This window comes from Chionomys nivalis, chromosome 21 (assembly GCF_950005125.1).
Source record: "Chionomys nivalis chromosome 21, mChiNiv1.1, whole genome shotgun sequence".
Lineage (NCBI taxonomy): Eukaryota > Metazoa > Chordata > Mammalia > Rodentia > Cricetidae > Chionomys > Chionomys nivalis.
Genome location: NC_080106.1, coordinates 48,620,030 through 48,644,882, shown reverse-complemented (window position 1 = coordinate 48,644,882; position 24,853 = coordinate 48,620,030). Strand labels below are relative to the sequence as shown.

Sequence of the window (24,853 nt, the reverse complement as noted above, 5' to 3'; positions counted from 1 at the left end):
ATCTTAATAGGGCATGGGGTATTGATGATGGGCAACACACAGGCAATTCAATATCACAGTTATTAATCCTACTAATCCTAATACATAAAACCAATTCATAACCTTAATCTAACTTATCACTTATCTATAAAAGACTTCTTAACCTTAATACAACTTATCCATTACCTATAAAACACTTCTTAACCTTAAACAACTTATCCATTACCTATAAAGCACTTCTTAACCTTAATACAACTTATCACTTATCTATAAGATATCTCTTAACATTCCATATACTAAACATATGTATTAACACATCTATGCTCTTCTCTTAACATTTCATGCACGCATTAAATAGCATCATACGACCTGGTATTCTTCAGCCTTAAAAAGAGACTTTTTGAATTTCTTCAGGCTGGACGCCTGACAGCACTGGGGGCTTGACAGCGAGGCTCAACTCTTGACCCCATAGTCTGCGCTCAGGAGATAGGGTTTCCATGTCCTGTTCTTAGGCTGGAACCAATCAGGTGCTACATCAATTCTTGACGGCATAGTCTATGGCCTGGTCTCGGAAGGCAAAGCGTTCTGCCTGTGCTCGGGAAGGCAAGAGTTCTGTCTGCACTCGGCAAGGCAGAGTGTCTTGTCTGTTCTCGGGAGACAGACATTCGATGTTCACTCTCAGGAAATGAGGCTTTGGATTGGGATGCAAGGCATTAAATGTCTGCTTTTGGGAGATGAATCTCTGTACTCGGGAGACAGAGCATTAAATGTTTAGGCAAGGCGTTAAATATTTCTGCTTTTCGGGAGGTAGACTTGGAGGATCTCTCTCTACAAGGCTTGGCGTGCCCAGGCCATCGTAAGAGGTGAGATAACTGCCCTGCTTCTGCCCTTTTTATGCCAGTTTGAAACTGCCTCTCATTTGATCCTTCTGATCACCAGGTGTCCTAGGTTATCAGTATCGACTGGCCACAGAAGGGTGGGGGTCCTTCTCGTGTGGCAAGATTACTTAATTACCAAGGTTACTGGGTGCAGCCTCCCCCATGTGGCAGGGTCAGATGGGTGTGGCAGCCTTCAAGCAGGCAAATGTTCTCTTAATATTTCACCTTAGTAATTTTCCACACCACACACAAGAAGAAATGCTTTTATATTACCCCAACTTGCATTCATTCTTATTCTATGAATTTCCTGTTTTATCTACACTACAGATTCCCCTTTATTTATTCATTCAGAGGAATCTGTTTCCTTGTTCATTACAGGTCTGCTCTGAAAGAAGACAGAAGCAGGGCTCCTGTCTTCTTCTTTTTTTTTTTTTTTTGGTTTTTCGAGACAGGGTTTCTCTGTGGCTTTGGAGCCTGTCCTGGAACTAGCTCTTGTAGACCAGGCTGGCCTTGAACTCACAGAGATCCACCTGCCTCTGCCTCCCGAGTGCTGGGATTAAAGGCGTGTGCCACCATCGCCCGGCCTGTCTGCCTTTTCTTAACAAGAGAGCTAGCAGCACCCGATGAACTAACATAATGAAGTAATTCAGCCGAAGCAGAAACTCACGTGGTGATCAGAATGTTCTTTCTTGTATTAGTTACTTTTTGTTCCTGTTGAAATATACAACAGCAAGAATCTTTCAGGAGGAAGGTTTTTTTTTTTTTTAAATTTCTCCACATAGTTTTAGGGAACACAGTCCTCCATAGACAGGAGGCCTGGTAGTAAGAGCCAGAGCTGATCTCATTGACTTGTCAAGAGGGGAGAGTTGGGCTAGTCTATTAATCTCCAAGGCTGGACCTCAGTGACTCAGTTCCTTTCCTGAAGTCCTGCCATTTTCCCAATGGTACCATCATCTAGGGACTAAGTGTTCACACAGATACCTCTCTCTGTCATTGTTAATCCCATCGACTGATAATAAAATCACTACCACAGTTTAAAGCCAAATATGAAGCAAGCTTTAATAAAATCTGGCCAAGTGGATGGGCTCTGGCCAGATCCATACCGAGGTTCCCAGGAAATGGTCAAGAATAACAGTTTGTAGCATTTTAAGAAGGAAAACCCATAATTCATTGTATTTACTATCAGGTCCAATCAGTTCCAAGAAACATCTTGTTCCTCCAAACAGTGAACTTCCTGTCCACATGTGATCAAGTGCACCCTGTGCAGATGGGTCAAATGAACTTGTTTAGGGGAATGAAAAGCTTGCTATCTCCCATAAAAGGTAGCTCCAGCATTTCAGAAGTATCTGTCCTCGAGCAAAGGGGCTAGCAGATATGAGGCAGTTTTGTTTCCTGGATTACTTAGACGTAGTTATTAAAACTTAAAATGTGACCTTGGCTCTCACAGTGATAAAAGACTCTGACAAAAGGAAGTTAAGAGGGGTGGGGGGATTGCTGAGAAGCCAGGGCAGCGCAGTGTGCAGTGGCCGGTCACATCACTGGCACAATCAGGAAGCAGGGAGTGATAAATACACATTGTGGCTCATTTTCCTTTCTCCACTCACACAGTCCAGGATTTGAGCCTGTCAATGGTGTTACCCACAGTAGGTAAATCTTACCTCAGTTAAAGCAGTCAAGATAATCACCCACAGATATGAACAGAGGCCAGTCTCCCAGGTGATTTTGTTGGACTCTAGCGTCCAAACACCGAGGAGGAGTCGCCCCCAGAGACCATCTCATACACCACAGCCGATGCAAAAGCTTGAGGATTTTATTAATTCTGTCATGACAGGGTCCCCCAGCATTCGGGAAGCCGAGGGACCCCAAATAGATGGCACAGGCTACTTTTAAAGGGGCCACAGAAGCAAGGGGGGTTGTTCTTTGATTATTATGATTGGCTTATTCGAAAGGGCTATTACCAATAATTGACTGGAGAGCTGTTGCCAGATGAGGTGAGGTAAGAGGTCATTTTGACCCCGTTTCCCAGGGGACTGAATCAAAACATATGTATATGGGTAATTGTTCAGGAACTGAGTACGTGCATGTGTAGCTGTTAGGTCCTTGGTTCCCAGGGGAGGAGGGGAAGCACTATGGCACAGAGGCTGAGAGGATTCAGAATTGTCAAAATGGCTTCGGAATTGTCTTAAAGTCTTACAATTCTAGGTTCTGTGAGTTGAAAATGAACAATAAACAGCATATCTTCAAGGCAAGCCTCTGGAAAGAAGGACGAGGGTATCTCTTCCTACTCAACTGCAGTCTATGTCCTTTGACTTTATAACATGCAAACAACAGCATGCAGATTTGATCAAATGTTTACAGTTATTAGAGGTGTAATAACTTTTTTGAAAGTTCAGATAATTTCTAAATGTTTCTCAAAAATGGTAACAATGAATTACATTAATTTTGCATGAATAAGTAAAATGCTTTTACAGATTATTTCATTGTATAATTTGATCAACCTTATGACTTACTCCAGGAAGAGAGCTTCATTAGGTCTTTTTGAATGTCTTAAGGAAGGGTTACTAGATGAACAGAAGGGGGAAAGCATGGAGTAGAACAAGATCCTTCCCCCAAATCTGTTAGTCTTTATATTCTACTCAGTCCCATTGTGTAGAGGCCTGCCTTTGTGTTTCCTCCTCCTCCTCTTCCTCCTCTTCCTCCTCCTCCTCCTCCTGCTCCTTCTTCATTTTTGCTTTGTTTTTCGAGACAGGGTTTCTCTGTGGCTTTAGAGCCTGTCCCAGAGCTAGCTCTTGTAGATGTAGACCAGGCTGGCCTTGAACTCACAGAGATCCACCTGCCTCTGCCTCCCAAGTGCTGGGGTTAAAGGCGTGTGCAACCACGGCCCGGCTGTGTTTCCATCTTCTTAGAGAAATACTGTACAGTTATATCCTACATTGCTTAGTACAGAAAGCAGCAAATGAGGATACGAATAGTTAGAACAGTACACAAACAAAACTAAAGAGCAGGAGAAACACTTTCCATCAAAGGTAGAATTATTAAAGTTCTTGTTTTGTACATACTAGATTGATTGAGAATGGTTCCTGTCTTTGAATAAATTTATCAGTGTTGTGTCCAAGTTAAGACCCCCAGAGAGACAACACTGGAATCCAGTCAAGTCTAGAATGCAAAAGCAAGGTTTATTCTTTCCAGCTAGCTGGGAGCTCAAAGCCACCACTCACAATGCAGCACAGTGGGGAGAGCTCCCGTTTCTCATTTGGGGTTGATATATATAGGTAAAAACCGTGAGCCAGGTTCACTTAGGGTCAAGAGAGTTGGTCTTGCTAAACGCAGGGTATGGACCACTTCAGTATACCCCCTTCCTCCTTTAAGAGGCTTCTTATGTTCTGTGCATGCTCCCCTGCCCTCTCCCGAGTCATTAAGTCTGCTTCTGTCTAGATCACAAAGTGGGTGTCACAGGGGGCTAGCTGGCAGGGACAGCTGGTTTGCACTTTTGCAAAGTTTCCTGTTTCCAGTTAACTCTTGATGCTGCAAAGTTTTAAATTTTTTTTTATGTCCTTACGTTAGGATGTACATAGGTATGTGCTTACAAGGGTGGGTCAGAGAATAAGTCACAAGAGAAAGCAAAAAGGCACACAAAGGTTGACTTTAGGAGAACCAGAGAATTTTTTGTTTGATGTACAAAATACTCTATCCTCCATTTCTTATTTCTTACTCTACACACTACTAATCTCTTGAAAATGGCAACAAAATTAGCTAACGCTATAATTCCTGTAGATCTTTAAAAACTTTCGGACTTCTAAGAGGCCACATGCGACACAAGTCTTCTGTGTCAATGTAACAAGTCACCAGGAAATTCGCATTCAGCTGTACCATCCCACGGACATCCACGGACTTGTGTGACCTTGAGGCAGTTCTCGAAGACTACTTTTTCTTTCTTTTTCGAGTGTAACCCAAAGTTTCGCCTCACGTGTTTTTCTTTTTTTTTAAAGAATATCTGACGCTAAGGGAGTACACCATGACCAAATTTAAGGTGATTTATTTCGTTTTGAAATAGTGAGACTCGCACGCTATGCTCCAGAGGGCCTTAACATCGCACATGCCTGTCAAGTTGAAAAGCAGGGTCTGGCACTCGCAGCGGCTGCACTCCAGGAGGAGGGAGAGAGGACGGTCAGGCTCACTCCTAGTGCAAGGGACCACGCTCTGAGCTCCCAGGCGCTGGGGGTGGGGCTTACCCCAGAGGGCGGGCCCGGGTTGCGTCATCACCGCGCGTCGCCTCTTGTCGCGCGCGGCTGCCCGTTGCGGAGAAGGCGGGGTTTCGCTCTGTGTAGCGGAGAGCGCTTTTTCCTTCTGCGCCTTCTGTTGCTGCCTTGGGTGCCAGGGAACTGAGGCGTCGAGAGTCTCTTTTCCCGGAGGAGAGCGCCTTCCTCGAGGGCTTCGGAGCGGAGCCTGAGCCAAGCCAAACTCGCGGCCCAGACCCCGGCGGGGCGGTGGCGCAGGAGCGGCCGGCCGGGATCGGCTGGTGGCGCGGTCCTTGCAGAGCGCTGAGCACTGTCTGGGCGCCCGGGACTTCGGCACTGCCTATGCTCATTACCTCCTAGTGCTCAGCCTGGCGCCGGAGCTCAAAGACGACGTGAAGGTGAGGCCTTCCTGCGACCCTAGGGTAGGGTGTGTGTGTGTGTGAGGAGAGAGAGACAGACAGAGAGACAGTGATGACAGAGAGACGGAGACACCTCAAGCTTCTAACTACCATGGAAGTCGATTCCCTCCTGGGCCTCCTGCAGCCCATCTCGGTACAGCCAGGTTTTTTTGTTTTTTTGTTTTTTTTTTTTGTTGTTGTTGTTTTTCGAGACAGGGTTTCTCTGTGGCTTTGCAGCCTGTCCTGGAACTAGCTCTGTAGACCAGGCTGGTCTCGAACTCACAGAGATCCTCCTGCCTCTGCCTCCCAAGTGCTGGGATTAAAGGCGTGCGCCCCACCGCCCGGCAGCCAGGTTTTAGTAACAAGTCAAAAATCGTCTTACATCTGTTTGAAAATTTCTACCTCTCTTAAGATTCCAAAAGCCGCCTGGCAATGGTGGCTCACGCCTTTAATCCCAGCCCTCGGGAGGCAGATGCAGATGGATCTCTGTGAATTCGAGGTCAGCCTGGTCTAGAATGAGTTCCGGAACAGTCAGAACTATCCCACAGAGAAACCCTGTCTCGAAAAAATCCAAAAAGAAAAAGAAAATCCAAATGTCCTTTAAATGCCAATGCCACTAGGTAGTCCTTTCTCTCCTCCAGTATGTAATTTAATTAGCCCTACCTTGAAGTCTTTGTATTATTGTGTTTACAAGGAAATTATCATGTGTACAAGAAATAGTGTTCGTCCGGAGTTGGATAAATTGTGCAACCCTAAGGGACTCTTTATCTGATGGTCCGTCTCATGTGCAGCAGTTACCCTGCTGAACTACTGTACACTTTCGTGTGTTAGAATCTCAGTTTCACGAAGCAGTTGAATTGCATATTCAGTTTAAGCCGTGGACCTTCTTGCTTTGTTTATCCCAGAATTTCTCAATCTGACACTGTTGACATTTTGCAGGCGACAGTCTTCCTTCTTGTGTAGCAGCGTGGTCTGTCCTGTGTCCACTAGATGGCAGTAACATTAGGGGCTTGTAATTCACAGAAATTTCAGAATCTGTTACATAGTATTCTGGGTAGTTTGCTCCCTCGTGTAGAAAGCAGTCTCATCAACACGACTTCTCTTGGCTCAGCTCTAGCTGCTGCTTCTGTGAACGGAAAGATAAATAGTTGGTGTGAGTGTAGAACATGGTAGAGTGCTTGTGTTGGTAGAATTCTTATCCCGGGGAAGACATAAACTGTATCTGCCCTTTCTCCTAAGATCCCAACAAGAAACTGAGGTCTCCGGGGAAGCAGTGAATTCACTGGGCTTACTTACAGAGCACAGTGGAGGGGTTACTTACTGCAATGTGGGTGCTCCCCTACAGAAGGCTGCACTGGAAAGCCTTTACCCGCAGGAATGATAGCTTTCTCATAGCTGCACGGCTTCTCTCTCCCCGCCACCTCCCACTGTCTTCCCTGGTTATATACTGGAGACCAGAGGTTCTTAACCTGTGGGTTGTGGCTCCTTTGGGCCACACATCTTGCATATCACATGTTTACATTATGATTCATAAAATAGCAAAATTACAGTTATGAAGTAGCAACAAAAATAATTTTATGATTGAGGTCATCCTACCAGGAAGAACTGTATTAAAGGGTCACAGCATTAATACAACATTAATTAAAGTTTGAGCATTCTCAAACCACAGCTTTAGATTCTACTTGAGGCTATACCGTCAGGGCAGCGTTGCCCACAACAGGTGGTATGAACAGCAGGATACTCAGGTGAGGGTCTCATGACCCAGCCTGCCTTCCTGGGAGAGAGTTAAACAGTCAACAAGTCCATCTGGTATGATCTTGGCAAGTGGGCACAGCTAAACTTCCTTCCAAGATGGCAGTTGTTTGACTTGGGAATAGCCTATACAACAGCTTGCCATAGAATGGCCCTGAGTGTGATGCTCCGGGTTCCACGGCTAGCACAGAAAAACTATGTGAAATTTGACTATATGACTGGAGACATAGCTCAGTTGGTGGATTTGTCCTAACGTGCACCAGGTCTAAAGCTAGTACAGCAGCACACATTTGTAATCCCAGCACTTAGGGAGTGGAGGCAGGAGAATCAGAAGTTCTAGATTATCTTCAGCTACATAATGAGTTGAGGTAGGGTTGTATGCGACCCTGTACTAACTTTTTATTGAAAACAGACAAGCTGGTGATGGCCAGCATTCAGTAGCTTAGTAACTGGCTTGGTTTTATGTGAAACAAAGTTCTTTTTTCTTTTTTTTTTTCTTTTTGCAAAAGCCTCATTTACAGAAGTTTGCTTTTCTGAAAGCCTCTCTACTACCTATACCCACACTTTGGTCACATTAAACCATTTGTGTTTTAAACTTTTAAATTTAATATGTATGAGTATTTGCCTGTATGTATGGATATGTACCACATGTGTGCAGTTCTGACTCAGGATACCACAAGACCAAGTTCTCAGCACAAAGGACTTTTATTTGCCTCAGAGGGATACTGGATGGGAAGTAAGAAGCTTAGACAGGAGATAGAAGACAGGGAGAAAGGGGAAGGGAACAAGGGAGAGGGAGAAGAGGTATTACCCCTGGATAAAGAGGAGACAGACATGGCACATAAGCAATTGGTGGTTCATAAAGATAAAAGGGGAGACCCTGTGTTAGGATAAGGTGTTTAGTTTTACTTGGGAATGTTAATCAGATGAGCCAAAAAGGGCTTTTGATTGCTGGACTTCAGTACTTTGATAGCTGGCCCTTGGTAGGCAGCCTCAGGAGGAGGAAGTGGCCAAATATGGGAATAGACCTTGGTGGCTAGCTTTAGAAATGGTAAGCTAATGGCTTTTAGCAAGACAGGGAATGAGGGAGAAGGGTAAGACTTGCCAGACCAGACCCATGCTTGCTGCTCTTGGACTGGCTAGAGTTCCTTCATGGAGGAGACCAGAAGAGGGCATTGGATTCCTTGGAGCTGAGTTATAGCCAGTTGTGAGCTGCTGTCTGGGGTACTTAACCTGGGTCTTCTGCAAGAGCAACAAATACTCTTCCCCCTTCCTCCTGAGACAAGGTTTTTCGGTGTCGCTTTGGCTGCCCCGGAACTTGCTTTGTAGACCAGGGTGGCCTCGAACTGAGAGATCTGTCTGCCTCTGCCTCTACTGAACCATCTCCACAGCCGTTAGCTGTTTTATTCATTTACTTATTTTTGTTGTTACCAAGGACGAAACCCAGAGCCTTAAACATCCTAGGAAAGAGTACTCAACCACTGAGCAATCTACTAATCTATAGAACTCTTGATCCATTTATATAATATCTAGATATCCAGAGTATCTACCATATAATAGGATCTCCTTCATTATCTTAGTTTTTCTAGTAAACTGTTAGAATTCCGATATTAACTCTTATGTGTAAAGTTTGTATGTGGACTGTCAGAGCCTGCCTTTTCTCCATAGAGCAGTATCATGGAAAACAGATGCAGGAAGATGAGACTGGAGCTGGGTGGGCAGTGAGAAGGCAGTCGCTGCGCTTTACCAAGTGATTGAGGGCCAGGTTAGGTTGGAGCAGTAGAGCTCGTCAGAAAGCAGCAGATTTAAAGATAGTAGAGTAGGATGTGTTGTGACCAAACTTGGGGGACATAGCATACATGTCTACTCACCCAGGTAGGGATCCCCTGACAGACCAAAGTTAGATGTTGTATGAGGAGCATGGGCCCCTTTGTTCCATCCCGCAAGGCTAGCTTAACCCCCGAAATAATTACACAGAAACTGTATTCATTTAAACACTGCCTGGCCCATTATATCTGCCACTTTTTGGCTAATTCTTACATCTTGATTCAACCCATTTCTAATAATCTGTGTAGAACCACAAGGTTGTGACTTACTGGGAAAGATTCAGCATGTCTGACTCTGGTGACTTGATGGCAGCTCTCCCTGCCTGCCTTCTTTCTCCCAGCATCCAGTTCTGTCTTTCCCGCCTACCTAAGTTTCTGCCCTATCAAAAGGCCAAGGCGGTTTCTTTATTTGACCAATGAAAGCAGCACATAGAAAGAAGAACCTCCTACACCAATTAGATACCATGAAAGACTAACTTAGTGAACCATTGAGTTTTATTGGGGTTACTTACAGGGACAGAAATAGCTTAAAGACAGGTGTATTGTCAAAGCCCACCCGAACATGGATGACAGCTCACAGAGCTGGAAACTGAAGCACTCTGCACAGCCTGCTGGCAGTTAAACAGACTGGAGAGCATCCTCTCCAGCTGCCCCTGGTCTAAACCTCCTGGTAGCCTGGCTGGTTTCTGCTTGTTTCAGGCTAGCTGGTCTGATCTCAAAAGTCTTCCTGGCAGCTTGGCTTGTCTGAGGGACTCTCAGCACTATTGTGAGAGTGCATGGGAGGTAGAGGTGTAGTGAATCTGCTCAGTTTCAGGGACTTCCTGAAGCTATCTTGAGTTGTTTACCTTCTGTTTTAAGGACCTTTCCTAAAGGATGGAATGTTTTAATCTTGGAGGAACCTTGTACAACAGGGTAGCAGTAAGTAGTGATTTGTGGTTTGAGATGGAATAATACCTTTGTATCCGTTTGTATCCTGTGAAGGAAAGGTGGTGTGACAATTGAGGACATGTTGTTAAATTTCTGCCTACAGGATTCTATTAAGATAGAAGCAACATTCATGTGCATCTTTGAATTTTCATTCTAGTTCTTTGCACATTGGTTGATGAGATGCGTGATGGGTGGAGATAGCCAGAGTCTGAGGGCTGGAAAACAAGGGCCCAAGTAGTCGTGTACGTGCTGCATCATTAGCACAGATGCGCTTGTGTACTGGGATGAATAAGGATGAACAAGGACACTCGTGATACATAGCTACTTGCAGAAAGCAGAGGCAGGAGAGAGGCAGCCAAGAACAGATGTTTACAGGAAGATCATACTGTCTGATTCTACATAGTATTTTTTTTACATGTGCTTATTTGGTGTCTTAGTCACTGCTGTATTGCTGTGAAGAATCTCCATGACCAAGGCAGCTCATAGAAGAGAAAGCATTTAATTGGGGCTCACTTCAGTTTTAGAGGTTTAATCCATTATTATCACTGTGGGGAGCATGGCAGGAAGTATGCATGGCACCGGAGCAATAGCTTAGAGCTGCATCCTGATCTGCAGGAAGGGATGGAAGGAAGGGGCTGTGGGAGAGACAGAGAGAGACAGACACTAGGCTTGGCTTGGACTTTTGAAACTTTAAAGCCCACCCACAGTGACATACTTCCTCCAACCAGGCCACACCTCCTAATCCTTCTCAAACAAGTACCACTCCTTGGTGACTTAGCATTCAAATATAAGAGCCTATGGGACCATTCTTATTCAAACCACCACATTTGGTAAACAGTACTTACTGAAAATAAGTGATTTCAGGTCATCATTCATTTCAGTCATCATTCCATTGGCTGCAGTCTTCAGGTAGAGTTGTGTGTTCTTTATTCTTGTTTGCTAATTTGTCTTTTTTTTTCTTGTTTGTAAAGGAAACTTTTCAGTATACACTCTTCAAGTGGGCTGAAGAGCTTGATGCACTCAGTCAAGTACAGGACTTACTTGGTTGCTATGAGCAGGCCTTGGAACTCTTTCCTGATGATGAGGTGATTTGCAATAGTATGGGAGAGCATCTCTTCAGGTTTGTAGTGACTTCACTGTTACTTGTTGAAGACTATTCTTTATCAGTCCAAAGCAAGTATAAGTTATGCATTAACTTTGTTAGTTGTGAGATGGAGTCTTACTGCCTGCTTAGTCTGGGCTGGAATTTGTGGACTTATGAGATGTTTTAGCCTGAGACTACATGTATGCACTACCATGCCTATAGATAGGGTGATTTAAATAGGGAAAGTTTAATGTAAATAATTAACTGTAGGTCTGGAGAGATGGCTCAGCGGTTAAGAGCATTGCCTGCTCTTCCAAAGGTCCTGGGTTCAATTCCCGGCAACCACATGGTGGCTCATAACCATCTGTAATGAGGTCTGGTGCCCTCTTCTGGCCTACAGACAGAATTTGTATACTCAATAAATAAATATTTTAGAAAAAATAATTATAGTAGGATCAAAAGAATGAGTGATTAGTTAGTTAGTAATAAGGAGAACTCAAAAGAATATAAGAATAGCAAATATGGTATGTAATCTGGCAATTTAAAATTAGATTTATTTTATGTGTGCACATCTGGGTATATGTGCAATTTGTACATGTGTGTGGGTAATGTGCTGTAATGTGCCTGTGGATGTCAGAGGACAACTTTTGGGAGTTGGTTCTCTCCCTCTACCATGTTGGTTTTGGGATTGAACTAAGGTTTTCATGCTTAGTGGGAAGAACCCTTATCTGCTGAGCCATCTTGCTGGCCATCGCAGTTTTATAGTTTATTGTTTAAGGGTTTGACCCATGGAGGCTGAGGAAGCATTGAAGGAACTCAGAGCCTGTCCTTGTTTGAAAAGGCAGTGCTGTGGTTCACAGGATGCCTTGCCAGAAAGTCTTTAGAACTTGCTAGAATTTTTTCTTTTGGGGTGCCAAAGAAAGCCTGATGGGGAAGTATAAAATTGGGAGCATTCTGTTGATGAGACTCCACTGGGTGGAGTCAAGGATAAGCTGCCATCATTGCTGCTGGCACCACCCCGTCGGATGCTGCGCCCCCGTGCATGGTAGGTAACTTATGTAAACCTTGAGGCACATTGAATCGCTCTTCATCAATCCAAGTGCTTACATGCCAGCCAAAGATCAGCCTTGTGAGTAGGCTTCTCAGAGGTCACCAGTGAGGCCTGCCATGTAAACTCTGTACACACCAGTACAAGCTGTACCTATTCCTGAGAAATTACAGGACTATAATAGACGGTTAGCATTACCTCTGCATTTGAAAGTTTAAAGAAATGGGGGAAAGAACATGGTTCTGCCAAATTGACAAGTTGCAATTTCAAATTTAAGAGTTTACTAAATGAGTCGCATTTTATATATTCCTTCTAGTTTATTCTTGTGCATTTCTCTACCATGCATCCTCTCAGGTCATTGATGTTATTAGTAATGAACTAAGAAGCACCTTACTTAGTGCACACAGAATTTCTCTTAAATATATCTAGATTCTATTGGCTGTTGATAATTATTTTAGTTAGGGTTTCTATTGCCATGAAGAGCCACCATGACCACGACAACTTTTTTTTTTTTTGTTTTTCGAGACAGGTTTCTCTGTGGTTTTGGAGCCTGTCCTGGAACTAGCTCTTGTAGACCAGGCTGGTCTCAACTCACAGAGATCCGCCTGCCTCTGCCTCCCGAGTGCTGGGATTAAAGGCGTGCGCCACCACCGCCCGGCCCCATGACAACTTTTAAAGGAAAACATTCCATTGTGGCCGTGGTGTCCAGTTTCAGAGATTAGTCTGTCATCATCATACTGGGACATGGCAGTGTGCAGGCAGACATGGTGTTGCTGGAGCGGAGTGTCCTACGTCTAGATAAGCAGGCAAGAGGAAGTGAACTGAGACACCGGGCATGGCTTAAGCATACATGAGACCTTAAGCCCGCCCCTACACTGACACTCTTCCTCCAACAAGGCCCTACCTACTCCAACAAAGCCACATCTGATAGTGCCACTCCCTACCTTCAAACTAGCACAATAATCAACCTAGTACTTTTGTCTCCTACTCCCCAGGGGCTTTTCCTTGACTCAGGACTGTGCAGGGCTGGGGCTCTGGAGAAGGGAGTGTATACAATCTTTTCAGTTCTGACAAATTAATTGAGCAGTAGTCTTCCTTTGTTACACATTTTGGTTCAGCATGACGAGGCTTGTTCACATTAATATCATATGTTTTCTACTATGACGTGTGCTATGCAGTTCCAGAAAATATAAAGAGATACCTTTATCTTTAGGGTAAGAAAGAAGGAACATGTACTGACCTTAAATATTTCAGTTTTAAACTAAAGCATGAATGCCTATAATTTAACATAGTATTGCCCTTTTGTTAGTTGTCTCATCTGTCTATGCCTGGAATGAATAGTGATGATTAAGTTTCTTTAGAATGGATGGTGAATAAAGGTGCTTGTGAAGAAACAAGTGAGGATTCTACTTGTTCTGCTCTGTTGAATGTGTGGTCTGTAAATTACTGATTTGTGACAGCTGTGTATAGAATTTGATAGTAGTGGACATCTCTGGTCAAGGAGCTCATGGGGTGAGCAAAGTATAGACCAGTTTTGGATGCTACTGAATTCTGATAGTATGTGAGACACATACTGGCCGTGGGCAGTGCAGTCAGTCTGTGCGTAACTATTTTAAACAGTGTCGGAGTTTTTCCCACAGTTTGAGAAGCAACGTTCAGATGACTTGGTAGTATTTCCCCCCTTTTAAAATTTTTTTTTTAAATATTTATTTATTCATTATGTATACAATATTCTGTCTGTGTTACCAGAAGAGGGTACCAGACCCCATTACAGATGGTTGTGAGCCACCATGTGGGTGCCGGGAATTGAACTCAGGACCTTTGGAAGAGCAGGCAATGCTCTTAACCTCTGAGCCATCTCTCCAGCCCTAAAATTTTTTATATGCTCACATTCAGTACACATTAATGCCTTTGACACCCCCACACCCACCCCCAGAATCTCTGCGATACATAGGTGGAAATTCAGAAGTCAGGAGAGTGCCATCCCTACATAAGGAGAAATTTGCCAAGGAGACTGCTCTAGGGTATGGGGTAGTGATGAAGGGTTCTCAGGCTTGGTCAGTGCGTGAACAGAGGCACTGTAACTAATCGCATAGAGTTGAAGTATTCTGTCATTTTTCCCCTTCTAGAATGGGCTTTCGAGATGAGGCAGCTGGGTATTTTCATAAAGCAGTGAAGCTCAACCCTGATTTCAGTGATGCAAAGGAGAACTTCTATCGTGTTGCAAACTGGCTGGTGGAGCGCTGGCACTTCATCATGCTCAATGACACCAAGAGGAACAGGATTTACAATGCAGCAATCCAGAAGGCAGTGAGCTTGGTATTTTGGAAAGGGGTGCAAAGAAGGTAAAATGATAAATGGTTCGAGACCAGCCTGGTCTACAAGAGCTAGTTCCAGGACAGGCTCCAAAACCACAGAGAAACCCTGTCTCGAACCCCCCCCCCCCAAAAAAAAGACAAGCTGCTGGGTCTACAGATTCACTTTTTTAAAGACTATCTGATGAGCAGGGAGTTGGAGAGGGGACATGAGGAGTGTGAAAGACAGAGGTTCAGGAATAATCAAGAGTGATTTAGGAGTTGGGGGACAGGTGGGAGGGTTTCTAAGCTGTGTTCCAGGGAGGTCAAAGTCCAGGGGATTGAGTGGCAAGTGCTATGGGCTGTGTGACCTCATGCCCTCAGGTCATTATGTATGCAATTATGCCTTTGTTTCCCTGAGGTGCTGCAGTTTGAAGGGGTTGAGGGCACAGGCCCAGGAAAGTCCCTACCGAAACCTTCTTTCCACTGCTTTGGTTCTGTCCTTGCCTCTTATTTATGTTATTTTCCCGTGAATCCCAGACTTCTCTTTAAAATGTCACTGGCTCTGTCACTGCTTTCTGTTGGCTGCCAGGTGTATCAAGCAGGCCAAGTAGATAGATCACGGCAGACCAGAGCAAGCCAGACACTTGGGTGGGCTCCTCACACTCTGCCTGTGACTGGGCTGCGGCAGGCTTCCCATCAGGGAGCCAAGGCAGACATTTGGGTGGGAGGTGTTCTCTGCAACTGTAGTGTAGGAAAAGCTTTCCCAAATTAGCATTCTGACTCACCTCAGCTGTTGTCACTTCTTTCTCCCCCTTCTCTGCAAACAGACACATACTCAGTGCCAGTCTTCCAGAAGTGTACCCGGAGACAAGCAGGCTGTTAAAATGAAAGTGGAAATTCTTCGGGCAGGCACTTCAAGGCTGCACATTGGTTTAAAGACAAAATAAGCTCACAGAGACGGACAGAATCTGAGATGTCTGGGTGTAAATGATGAAGTGACCAGTGCCCCTTGGGTCCCTTCCTCCAGGCATCTAAGAAGCAGGCCTTGATGGGCTTGCTTCCTTCTGCATCAGTGATGGCCAGAGTGTCCTGTGAAGTGAGCCCTGGACCACTTATAAAACAAAAGTGGTACTTTACCAACCTGAGTGCCCCATAGGACATTAGGACGTGCTTAACTCTTTCACTTCCTAGAAGACGAGAAAAATAATGTGAAATTACTGCTCGAAGCTTGAACTTCATTTTACCTTAACAAAGGAATGAAAAGCCAATTCCTTCCAGAGCCTTGAAAGAGAAAACCAAGTTCACGTGCTCACAAAAACTGAAGGCGCATTTGTTTCAGAATTTGATAGAAGATATGGGAAGACTCGCGGGGGACAGGCAAAGAAGACGACTGTCTTGCAGTGGAAAGGGGGACTCGTGACTTTATAGTGTGCACAGGACTGTCGCAAAGCGTTTTAAGGAAGGTTAAAAGCGTGGTAAGACTCCTGTCTGCACTTATGTCATTCTCAGACTGTGATTTAGGACTTCGGATCGTAGCCAGAGAAACGCCATTGAAGGAAGTTGTGATACACATGGGAAGAACAAAACCTTGAGTGAAAATGGTTCTGTGTGTGTGTGTACAGACAACCAATAAATCTAATAATTATTGTATGTGTTCAAATTTTAGCTAAAACTCTGCAAAGAGCCAGTCTTTCACATTCATGGCTTAACAAGCCTCACAATCTACTCATGAGCAGGGCATTTATGATTTGTCCTTGGAGACCAGGGAGCTGAGCTCTGTGACGTTGAGTGCCCCAGCCTAGTGGGTGTGGCCGAGTCACTGGACAGCGGTCATCTTCTCAGTGTCCCTCAGATCCCATCACCCACCCTCGGTCCAGCTTTTCTCATGTTGTGAATCATTTAAAGTCCCGGTTACTAAGCATAACTAAAATTAACCATCTTGGTGGTTTGTAAGCGCTAACTGTCCTCACAGGTTGGTGCTGCCGATCTCTAGACTGCCTGCCTTCCAATCTGAAACTGCATCTTCATTAAACACCTTCCGCCTCTCTGTCCTCCTCAGCTGCCAGCAGCCACCACTGCACTGTCTTGTTTCTTTGAATTTACACTGTTCGTACACTCATTTATCGGCACCCTTTGGCTGTGTCTACGGTTTGACTATGGGTGTGTATTTCTCTTTGAGACCCTACTTCGAGCTCTTTCAGAGAATTCAGAAGTGAAACTGCTGGGTGGTTTGGCAGCCCTGTATATAATATTTAAGATCCACCCTAGTGTTCCACAAGGGCTGCCTCATTTTGAGTTCCCACCAGCAGCATCCAGGATTTTCCAGTTCCTCTCATACTTACCAGTACTTGTTATTTTTGCTTTTATGTGTTATTAAAATGCAGTTTCCCCATGTGTTTATTTTTGGCTCCCTACCATATTCAGCTGACCACCACCAGCCCCACGTTTCATCGCACATCCTTTTTGTTTCTTTGTTTGTTTTTTAGTCAGGGTTTCTCTGTACTCCTGGTTGTCCTGGAACTCTCTCTGTAGACCAGGCTGACCTTGAACTCACAGCATTCAGGAAGAAGAGTCAGGCAGGGATTAAAGGAGTGTCCTACGACTATCCAGTATTCTTTGCATACTTTAAAACAAGTTAAAACTGGACTTCCATGTTTAAAAACTATGTAAGCATTTCACACACAATATTCTTGGCAGTGGAACACCTCAGTGTTTTTAAACATGGTAAAGAAAGTTTTCATTCTGTATTATAAGAGAGACAGCCAGGCCTGCATTTCTGTTATACTATCTTCCACAGGATGAAATTCTTTTGGTGTCTTGATTGTTTTTCCCTGTTTGATGAATGAAGGACTCCTGAGTTTTCTGTCTTGATGCTGCTCACTCTGAATCTCTTCCCTTCTGGCCTGAGTTTCGTGTGTGTTTTGGTTGCAGTGTCTCCTCTAGATTTCTTCTTTTGAAGCCATTCTCTGGTTTCTTCCTCACCCTCATCATCGTTCTCCCCCTCCTTCTTCTGCCTGGCCTTCTCCTTCAGCATCCCCATAATCATACTCATTTTTACCATCAGCAAGCGTACCTTCTTTCCTATGGATCTTTGCCGGCATTTCCGAGGCCATCTCTCACGAGTTTCCTAGCATGTCTGAGCCTGTCTCTCACGAATTTTCTGTTCTTTCTCGTCTTCCTCTGACCGTGTCCACAGCTGTCAAGTGTTTCTCCCCATTCAGCATGGGCCCTGGGCCACGCTTCAGTCTTTTGACCACAGATGATAGTACTTCGAAGTCTCTCAGGGAAATTATTACCTGCACAAACATTTTCAAAGTCGCCAGTGTTCCTTCAGCTGGACCGTGTCCCTAATCATTTCTCTGCTCTGTCATGCGCAGTTCCTTCTTTGCATCAGTCCCCAGCCTGACCATCTTAAAGAAAACTGGTATTCATTACCTATTTCCATAGTCAACTTCGTCAACTCGACACACGCTCAAAGTTACATGGGAAGAGGAAGCATCAGCAGAAGAAGTACCTTGAGAAGATTGGCCTGTGACTATGCCTGTGAGGCAGTTTCTTAGTTACTAAGTAATGTGGGAGGGCCCAGCCTACTGTGGTCATGGCGCCCCTGGGCAGGTGGGCCTGGGCTATCTAAGGAAGGTAGCTGAGCAAGCCAGAAGGGGCAAACCAGTGAGCCTCTGCTTCAGTTGTGATTTCCTTTAATGATGGCCTATAATCTATGAGCCAAATAAACCCTTCCCTCCCCACAAATAGTTTTTTGTCAGTATTTTATTGCAACCACTGAAAAAGAAACTGTTGTAACCCCACGTTAACATGACAATCTTTATTGGCCTTTCGTTCCCAACTGAAAATATAGTTCTGGAAACTTAAGGGGCTCATGGAAATTTCTATCGAGTCTTTCAGTCAGTGGAGGCATTTGTTGAGGTAGGTGAGAAGACAGACAGACATACAGTTCCCAACATAGGGAACAGGTACGCAGGATGACATTGCTTCATGGTGTGCTGTTTTGACACTGGTGTAGGTATATATGGTTTAAAAGTATGCCCCTTACCGATTAAGTATTAAACCATATACAATCGCATGAACTCACTTCCCATTATAGTAGTATTGAGAGGAAAAGTCTTTTGGGAAGTGATGAAGTCATGAGCCGCACCCTTCCCATTGTGTGTGTGTTTCTGCATGTGAGTGCATGCTTTCCCATGCCATAGCATGTATGTAGAGGGCAGAGGATGACCTTGGGTGTTGTGTGTGTGTTTCTGCATGTGAGTGCATGTGTTTCTGCATGTGAGTGCATGCCTTCCCATGATGCAGCATGCATATAGAGACTAGAGGGTAACCTTGGCTATGGCTGGTTGCTCCTTGCCATTTGCTGCTGCACACACCAGGCTAGCTTACCCTAAGCTTTTGGGGACTCTCCTGCCTTCACCTCCCATCTTACCATGGGAACACTGAAATTATAGACACGAGCTTTTATTTGGGTTCTGGGGATTTGAACTAAGTGTAGTAAGCGCTTTACCCACCTATTTCCCAAACTTGCATTCTTTTTCATTTGATTATATTTATTTTATATGGAGGAGTGCTTGCTGCGCATGTGCCTGGCACCTGGCTGAGGTCAGAAGAGCGCATTGGATCTCCTGGAACTGGAGTTATGGATGGTGCTGGGAAGTGAACCCAGGTCTTCTGCAAGAGCACCAGTTGCTATTAACTGCTGACCAAACTCTCCAGACCCCCAAGTCAAACTCTTAAACTCAGTTATGATTCATTACCACAAACAAAAATACAGCATTATAATTCTAATGCAGATGCCTCCTTTTGCATGCTATCTTCTTCCTTCCCGAGTTCTTATCCCATTTGAGTATCCCATATGACTTCCAGCATTATTGACTATAGACATAAGCCCAGGCTCATTGTGAAGATTTTGTTTCACATCTTTGATAGGGGACACAGATTTAACCTCGGTTTCACGTGGTGCACGCTGGCCTGTGGCTTGAGGAACATCTGAACTAATAGCAGTTAATTACTCAGCAGATCGTTAGCCTGGGATGCACCTCAATCAGTCTTCACACATTTTGCTTTGACAGCCACCCACTCAAATAATAGGTGTGTTTGCAAAGGAAATGAGTTCTCTTGTTCTACGACTTTAAACCTCAGAGTCGCTTTATGGAGTTAGGGCATAGTCATCAAGGAGAGAGAAATGGCTGCAATATGGGCCCTGAGAATCAAGCATTCGGGCTGGGTACTGTGCTGTGATTTGAGTAGGAGAGATGTGCTTCTGAAGGGTTTAATGAAACGTTATACTCAGTGCTGGTGCGTCCTCCCGTAACTGATGAGTGTGGGGATGGGGCTAATGAAAGAATAAGTCTCCTAGAACTCCAATACAGCGTGGATGATATTGAAAATGTTCAGTGTTCTGGCTTATAGCGGAGCTGTGAGGCTTAACTCTCGGGAAGCGTATTTTAAAGTTGAAGCCCATCAGATGGTTTAGTTTCCTTACTTTTCAAATTAGACTAAATATTGGGAAAATAAAATTAAGAAGAGTCATTTCAGATTGAGACTTGGGTCTCTGCCTATAGCGATTGCTTATTTCAGCTGTAACATTCCTAAACTACAGTTTGGTTCCAACATTGTTGTAAGTTTTTTTCCCCTGAATTTTTCTGAAATATAGAAGGACCCTTACTGTCAAATAACACATTATTTCCTTTGCAGGAGCACTTTGGACTAGGAGTGGGCAAAACTGTGCTCTCCTGTACAACGTGAAGTTTTTACTGATGGGGCAACAAATGGTGGTCCATTTGACCCCTTTGAAGAAGATTCAGATTTAAAAGAAGTTAGAACCTGGACAAGTCGGCAGAAGTAACACCGTGAGAGGATGCTAGAGTTGAATGGGAGCGTGAGGGTCAATTAGAAAGCCCAGATGGATGATGGGATGCAAGGTTGAGTTAGTTTGCTGATTGTGGAAGCTTGTGTCCAATCACGTGGTCTCAACCCAGGCACAGGATGCAGTGAGCTCTCTTCCTCAGAGCCGCCTTCAGTCACTGAACTCAGCCGTGGGTGTCTCAGGGCTCCAAACTTGCAAGGTGAGTGATGGATATGTGGGCACTGCTGTTCTGTTAACCTGGGTCACTACTGTGCAGTGTATAACATCTCTCTGTGTTAACCTGGGTCACTACTGTGTGGTGTGTAACATCTGTGTGTGTTAACCTGGGTCACTACTGTGCAGTGTGTAACATCTGTATGTATTAACCTGGGTCACTACTGTGCAGTGTGTAACATCTCTCTGTGTTAACCTGGGTCACTACTGTGCAGTGTGTAACATCTGTATGTGTTAACCTGGGTCACTACTGTGTGGTGTGTAACATCTCTCTGTGTTAATCTGGGTCACTACTGTGCAGTGTGTAACATCTCTCTGTGTTAACCTGGGTCACTACTGTGTGGTGTGTAACATCTGTGTGTGTTAACCTGGGTCACTACTGTGTGGTGTGTAACATCTGTGTGTGTTAACCTGGGTCACTACTGTGCAGTGTGTAACATCTCTCTGTGTTAACCTGGGTCACTACTGTGTGGTGTGTAACATCTGTGTGTGTTAATGAAAAATTTGCAGGGTGAGTGATGGGCAAATATTTGAATATAAAAACAGTCAATTCATGTGTGAATTGCCATGAGTAAAAAAAAAGAGCTCAGTTGCCATTTTTATTATATTTATATTTTTAAGAATGAAGAATGCATCCTGATATTCTAAAAGTTCATTTTATTGACAGGATTGTTACTGTGATAAACAAGCAGAAGTTTGAAAAATCAAGTAGAAAGAATAAAAAAGAAAAGAAAGATTATTGCTATCTGTCTTGTGCTTTCCATCAGTGATGTCATGGTCCCTTCCCAAGGCTTCTTCATCTAGACAATGTCTTCAGAAAGCTCAGGAAATGGTAGTTTTTATGAACAACCTGAGAACTAGAAGAAAAATGGAAAAAAGGGCAAACTAATTGGCATAGTTCTAGAGGATCCCTGCAAGTATCTTCTAGAGTGAGGATTATGCTCTCCCAGGGAAGCTGATTGCAATTCTTTGAACACTGACTTCAGTAAGTCTTGGAGACAAATAAATGCAACATGCTTCATAGCTCTGGCCTTCAAGTGTAAACTACTGTGGGCATTGCACACGAGAGAGAAAAGTACCAGGGGTTTATTAATTATACAAGCGCCAGTCAAGTGTTTGCTGTTTTATGCTCAACGATTGCCCCACAGTACACCAGCAGCTGAGGAAAGCACAGGATATGGATGCCCATTTTATAGAAAAGAGGGCGGAAACTGAGGGGTAGGAAGGAACTCTGCTGTGCTATATATGGTTACTATGAGTCCAATAGATGTGACATCTAGACAATTAGGAATTCCTGGGGCTGGGCAGTGGTGGCGCACGCCTTTAATCCCAGCACTTGGGAGGCAGAGGCAGGCGGATCTCTGTGAGTTCGAGACCAGCCTGGTCTACAGAGTGAGTTCCAGGACAGACTCCAAAACCACAGAGAAACCCTGTCTCGAAAAACCAAAAAAAAAAAAAAAAAAAAAAAAAGGAATTCCTGGGGGTGGCCTCTGTCTTGTAGTCTGGATGCTGTCTGTGGTAAAGCATCCTTCACAGGGTGGAGAGACGGGTGAGGCGTAGAGTGGAGATTCTGTCATTTCTACAGTTTGTCTGAATTGTAAAGAAGTGGATTTGTGGAGGCACTGATGCTCCAGAGCTTCAGTTCTGGCAGCTTCTGTAGAAGCTAAGACTGTTTTGAGGAGGGCTTCCAGGAAGCAGTCTAGAGAAGGCTTTCTCCCACTGATATTGAGAAGACATTGACACCAACACCCTCTGCTACCCCATGTGATAGAAACAGAGGAATTCTCTGCATTTCTGACCCCCCCACCCCAAGTGATAAAGGTGAAGCCAGATGTAGAAGATGAAACAGGCAAGAGGTAAGCTTTCCCGGGGCTGCCCTCTGCTCGCCCCCTCGCTGCTCCCCTGGCAGCCTTGGCGGACTGCAGAGTTAACTGGGGCGCTGACCTGGGCTGTGTTATCCTCTGAAAGTGTCCTTCCTGGGACTGAGAGAAGTTTATTTTTGTTTGCTTTGTTGCTGGTAGGTGTTTGGTGTAAGATTAAAGCCACAGGACGGCTGGGACCAGGCTTCTGCAGTCACTACTTTCAAGAAAATATCAAGGAAACGCCTTCTTTCTTGCCAGGATGGTTTTCACACAGGGAAAAACGCAGTCTGCGAAGCCGTCGTGAGAATGTGTGTTATCAGCACCTGGAACCATCTCCTGAAAGGAGTGAAAATTATTGGGGCCCTGTTACAGAAGGTAAGAGTGGCTAGCTGTGAATGTAGAAACAGGAGCTTGACTAAAGTCACTTCCGGGAACTGGTTTACATTTTCAGGATTTTTTAAAAATTAAAAACCATGGAAGACTTAGTATACTTGAAAAGCCAGTCAGCTACCTTTCAGCCTAGTTTTGCAAGAAAACGGAAATAAAACGTTCAGGAGATCAGAAAATGGTTACATAGTTGATTACACCGTCGTTACAGTTATTTGCAGGGAAATGGCCTTGACACCTACAAACAACACTGGGAAATTTGACTGACAGCTGATGTAGAAGGGTCTTTCTCCCCACAATCCCAAATACATATGATATATACGACAGCAAGTCATAACACCAGAGACGTGAGCAAGATGAGGGAGCGAACGAGAAAGAAAGCGCTCTAAGCCGGGGTGGACTCGGGAAGACTGTTCTCCAGGACAGCCCTACACAAGCCGGGGTGGACTTGGAAGATTGTTCTCCAGGACAGCCCTACACAAACCGGGGTGGACTCACTCGGGAAGATTGTTCTCCAGGACAGCCCTACACAAACCGGGGTGGACTCACTCGGGAAGATTGTTCTCCAGGACAGGCCTACACAAGCCGGGGTGGACTCACTCGGGAAGATTGTTCTCCAGGACAGGCCTACACAAGCCGGGGTGGACTCACTCGGGAAGATTGTTCTCCAGGACAGGCCTACACAAGCCGGGGTGGACTCACTCGGGAAGATTGTTCTCCAGGACAGCCCTACACAAGCCGGGGTGGACTCACTCGGGAAGATTGTTCTCCAGGACAGGCCTACACAAGCCGGGGTGGACTCGGGAAGATTGTTTTGCAAGACAGCCTCCCACAATCTTGGGTTAAAAATCTGCTACTCAGGGGCTGGCAGAGGTGTGAGGCAGAAACCGTTCAGTCTCAAGTGCCCAACAAAGTTGACTTCCCTTGGCTTCTGCTGCTTTCTCTGACATCTGCCTTCTCTGTCACACATGATTCTTTGTCTCTGTCTCTCCCTCTCCCCCATTTCTCTCTCTGTGTGTCTGTCTATCTGTTAAAGTTTCTTTCAATAGAAATACCAGTTCTATTGGAGCAGGGACCCATCCAACTCCAGTGTATCTTTACCTGGTCTGCCAGGATCTTATCTCCAAGTTCACATTCTGGATAACAGGGCTTTAATTTTCTCATATCAGTAGTGGTGATAGTGGGGATCCACCTCACCCCAAGCTCCAAATGTAAAATAATTATTAGATTTTTTTTTCTGAGACAATGTTTCCCTGTGAAACAGTTCTGACTACCCTAGAACTCTCTCTATAGACCAGTATGACCTCAAACTCACAGAGATTCGCCAGCCTCCCCCTCCCAAGTGCTGGGATTAAAGGCGTGTGCCACCATCACCCGGTGTCAGTTTTTTCCCTAAAGTCTCTTTGTTCTGCTCATAACCAGACTATCCCAGACAAACATGATGGCCTTTATAGGCCATGCACGAAAGCCACACCAGTATCATGCAAGCTCCCACTTCTCAGCAACTAGAAAGGCATAGACCTTGTCTCTCACAGACGCCCAGGACTCCTGTGTGCTTGTGAAGAGCTGAGCAAGCAGGAACCTCACCACTGTGCGTGTCCAGTTGTAGCGCGCCAGAGTCCTCAGAATTTAGCAAGGCACACATACAGCTTTTTTAGGGTTGTGGCTATCAGGCCGGGACAGACCTGTGCCACGTGTGGGAGGGACTTGGATTAGTTCTTCTAATTTTCAGCGGATAAAACCAGACAGCTAATCTTTGCTCACCATTTCACTCGTTGGCCAAATTCCTGGCTTTGCTACGTTTGTGGCAGCTTGTTAGTAACGCAGGCATAATTTTCGTTCTCAACAGTTTTGGGGCTTTCTCTGTGCATCTGTCTCCACAGATGGGGAAGTTCTTTTAAAAAAGCTTACTTGTTATTAATTGTTAATTCTTAAAAATCTGACCTAATATATTGAGGTATTTTATAATTATTACTTTTGGTTATGAAATTCTCATCTGAAACAGGAAGAGAGCAGACAAAGGCCAAAAAATAAATAAAAGGAAAATTTCCGTCTTAGAAACTTTTGTGTCTACAGAGAAGTATTC

At 44.7% G+C, this 24,853-nt stretch overlaps 1 long non-coding RNA gene across 1 annotated transcript; it reads left to right on the top strand.

The window, feature by feature from the left end:
* The first annotated feature begins 5,169 nt into the window (after positions 1-5,169).
* LOC130863365 (uncharacterized) lies at positions 5,170-24,828 on the top strand. Its single transcript, XR_009055724.1, has 6 exons — positions 5,170-5,493; positions 10,970-11,118; positions 14,260-14,475; positions 15,255-15,902; positions 20,134-20,504; positions 22,540-24,828. It is a non-coding gene; the product is annotated as an uncharacterized LOC130863365 (long non-coding RNA).
* The last annotated feature ends 25 nt before the right edge of the window (positions 24,829-24,853 follow it).